We start from the raw sequence: 4,304 nt of genomic DNA on the forward strand, positions 1-4,304 counted from the left end.
AGTTTCTTTTGCTGTGCAGAAGCTCTTTAGTTTAATTAGATCCCATTTGTCAATTTTGGCTTTTGTTGCCATTGCTTTTGGTGTTTCAGTCATGAAGTCCTTGCCCATGTCTATGTCCTGAATGGTATTGCCTAGGTTTTCTTCTAGGGTTTTTATGGTTTTAGGTCTAACATTTAAGTCTTTAATCCATCTTGAATTAATTTTTGTATAAGGTATAAGGAAGGGATCCAGTTTCAGCTTTCTACTATGGCTAGCCAGTTTTCCCAGCACCATTTATTAAATAGGGAATCCTTTCCCCATTTCTTGTTTTTGTCAGGTTTGTCAAAGATCAGATAGTTGTAGATGTGTGGTATTATTTCTGAGGGCTCTGTTCTGTTCCATTGGTCTATATCTCTGTTTTGGTTCCAGTACCATGCTGTTTTTGTTACTGTATCCTTGTAATATAGTTTGAAGTCAGGTAGTGTGATGCCTCCAGCTTTGTTCTTTTGGCTTAGGATTGTCTTGGCAATGCAGGCTCTTTTTTGGTTCCATATGAACTTTAAAGTAGTTTTCTCCAATTCTGTGAAGAAAGTCATTGGTAGGTTGATGGGGATGGCATTGAATCTATAAATTACCTTGGGCAGTATGGCCATTTTCACAACATTGATTCTTCCTATTCATGAGCATGGAATGTACTTCCATTTGTTTATGTCCTCTTTTATTTCGTTGAGTAGTGGTTTGTAGTTCTCCTTGAAGAGGTCCTTCACATCTCTTGTAAGTTGGATTCCTAGGTATTTTATTCTCTTTGAAGCGATTGTGAATGGGAGTTCACTCATGATTTGGCTCTCTGTTTGTCTGTTATTGGTGTATAGGAATACTTGTGATTTTTGCACATTGATTTTGTATCCTGAGACTTTGCTGAAGTTGCTTATCAGCTTAAGGAGATTTTGGGCTGAGATGATGGGGTTTTCTAAACATCCAATCATGTCATCTGCAAACAGGGACAATTTGACTTCCTCTTTTCCTAATTGAATACCCTTTATTTCTTTCTCTTGTCTGATTGCCCTGGCCAGAATTTCCAACACTATGTTGAGTAGGAGTGGTGAGAGAGGGCATCCCTGTCTTGTGCCAGTTTTCAAAGGGAATGCTTCCAGTTTTTGCCCATTCAGTATGATATTGGCTGTGGGTTTGTCATAAATAGCTCTTATTATTTTGAGATACGTCCCATCAATACCTAGTTTATTGAGAGTTTTTGGCATGAAGGGCTGTGGAATTTTGTTGAAGGCATTTTCTGCATCTATTGAAATAATCATGTGGTTTTTGTCTTTGGTTCTGTTTATATGCTGGATTACGTTTATTGATTTGTGTATGTTGAACCAGCCTTGCATCCCAGGGATGAAGCCCACTTGATCATGGTGGATAACCTTTTTGATGTGCTGCTGGATTCGGTTTGCCAGTGTTTTATTGAGGATTTTTGCATCCATGTTCATCAGGGATATTGGTCTAAAATTCTCTTTTTTTTTTGTTGTGTCTCTGCCAGGCTTTGGTATCAGGATGATGCCGACCTCATAAAATAAGTTAGGGAGGATTCCCTCTTTTTCTATTGATTGGAATAGTTTCAGAAGGAATGGCACCAGCTCCTCTTTGTACCTCTGTTAGAATTCGGCTGTGAATCCATCTGGTCCTGGACTTTTTTTGGTTGGTAGGCTATTAATTATTGCCTCAATTTCAGAGCCTATTATTGGTCTATTCAGGGATTCAACTTCTTCCTGGTTTAGTCTTGGGAGGGTGTATGTGTCCAGGAATTTATCCATTTCTTCTAGATTTTCTAGATTATTTGCATAGAGATGTTTATAGTATTCTCTGATGGTAGTTTGTATTTCTGTGGGATTGGTGGTGATATCCCCTTTATCATTTTTTATTGTGTCTATTTGATTCTTCTCTCTTTTCTTCTTTATTAGTCTTGCTAATGGTCTATCAATTTTGTTGATCTTTCCAAAAAACCAGCTGCTGGATTCATTGATTTTTTTGAAGGGTTTTTTGTGTCTCTATCTTCTTCAGTTCTGCTCTAATCTTAGTTATTTCTTGTCTTCTGCTAGCTTTTGAATGTGATTGCTCTTGCTTCTCCAGTTCTTTTAATTGTGATGTTAGGCTGTCGATTTTAGATCTTTCCTGCTTTTTCTTGCGGGCATTTAGTGCTACAAATTTCCCTCTACACACTGCTTTAAATGTGTCCCAGAGATTCTGGTATGTTGTGTCTTTGTTCTCATTGGTTTCAAAGAACATCTTTATTTCTACCTTCATTTCGTTATGTACCCAGTAGTCATTCAGGAGCAGGTTGTTCAGTTTCCATGTAGTTGAGTGGTTTTGAGTGAGTTTCTTAATCCTGAGTTCTAATTTGATGGCACTGTGGTCTGAGAGACAGTTTGTTATAATTTCTATTCTTTTACATCTGCTAAGGAGTGCTTTACTTCCAACTATGTGGTCAATTTTGGAATAAGTGTGATGTGGTGCTGAGAAGAAGGTATTTTCTGTTGATTTGGGGTGGAGAGTTCTGTCGATGTCTATTAGGTCTGCCTGGTGCAGAGCTGAGTTCAAGTCCTGGATATCCTTCTTAACTTTCTGTCTCGTTGATCTGTCTAATGTTGACAGTGGGGTGTTAAAGTCTCCCATTATTATTGTGTGGGAGTCTAAGTCTTTTTGTAGGTCTCTAAGGACTTGCTTTATGAATCTGGGTGTTCCTGTATTGGGTGCATATATATTTAGGATAGTTAGCTCTTCCTGTTGAATTGATTCCTTTACCATTATGTAATGGCCTTCTTTGTCTCTTTTGATGTTTGTTGGTTTAAAGTCTGTTTTATCAGAGACTAGGATTGCAACCCCTGCTTTTTTTGTTTTCCATTTGCTTGGTAGATCTTCCTCCATTCCTTTATTTTGAGCCTATGTGTGTCTCTGCACGTGAGATGGGTTTCCTGAATACAGCACACTGATGGGTCTTGACTCTTTATCGAATTTGCCAGTCTGTGTCTTCTAATTGGGACATTTAGCCCATTTACATTTAAGGTTAATATTGTTATGTGTGAATTTGACCCTATCGTTATGATGTTAGCTGGTTATTTTGCCTGTTAGTTGATGCAGTTTCTTCCTAGCATCGATAGTCTTTACAATTTGGCATATTTTTGCAGTGGCTGGTACTGGTTGTTCCTTTCCATGTTAGTGCTTCCTTCAGGAGCTCTTGTAAGGCAGGCCTGGTGGTGACAAAACCTCTCAACATTTGCTTGTCTGTAAAGGCTCTTATTTCTTCTTTACTTATGAAGCTTAGTTTGGCTGGATATGAAATTCTGGGTTGAAAATTCTTTTCTTTAAGAATGTTGAATATTGGCCCCCACTTGCTTCTGGCTTGTAGAGTTTCTGCCAAGAGATCCACTGTTAGTCTGATGGGCTTCCCTTTGTGGGTAACCTGAACTTTCTCTCTGGCTGCCTTTAACATTTTTTCCTTCATTTCAACCTTATTGAATCTGACAATTATATGTCTTTGGGTTGCTCTTCTTGAGGAGTATCTTTGTGGTGTTCTCTGTATTTCACAAATTTGAATGTTGGCCTGCCTTGCTAGGTTGGGGAAGTTCTCCTGGATAATATCCTGAAGAGTGTTTTCCAACTTGGTTCCATTCTCTCGGTCATTTTCAGGTACACTAATCAAATGTAGATTTGGTCTTTTCACATAGTCCCATATTTCTTGGAGGCTTTGTTCATTTCTTTTTACTCTTTTTTCTCTCAACTTCTCTGCTCGCTTCATTTCATTCATTTGATCTTCAATCACCGATACCCTTTCTTCCACTTGATCGAATTGGTTACTGAAGCTTGTTCATGCGTCATGTAGTTCTCATGCCATGGTTTTCAGCTCCATCAGGTCATTTAAGGTCTTCTCTATGCTGTTTATTGTAGTTAACCGTTCATCTAATCTTTTTTCAAGGTTTTTAGCTCCCTTGCGATGGGTTCGAACATCCTCCTTTAGCTCGGAGAAATTTGTTATTACCAATCTTCTGAAGCCTATTTCTGTCAGCTTGTCAAAGTTATTCTCCATCCAGCTTTGTTCCATTGCTAGGGAGGAGTTGCGATCTTTTGGAGGAGAACAGGTGCTGTGATTTTTAGAATTTTTAGGTTTTCTGCTCTGGTTTCTCCCCATCTTTGTGGTTTTATCTACCTTTGGTCTTTGATGATGGTGACCTACAGATGGGGTTTTGGTGTAGATGTCCTTTTTGTTGATGTTATTCTTTCTGTTTGTTAGTTTTCCTTCTAACAGTCAGGACCCTCAGCTGCAGGTC

Source organism: Pan troglodytes, chromosome 5, assembly GCF_028858775.2.
Source record: "Pan troglodytes isolate AG18354 chromosome 5, NHGRI_mPanTro3-v2.0_pri, whole genome shotgun sequence".
Taxonomy (NCBI): domain Eukaryota; kingdom Metazoa; phylum Chordata; class Mammalia; order Primates; family Hominidae; genus Pan; species Pan troglodytes.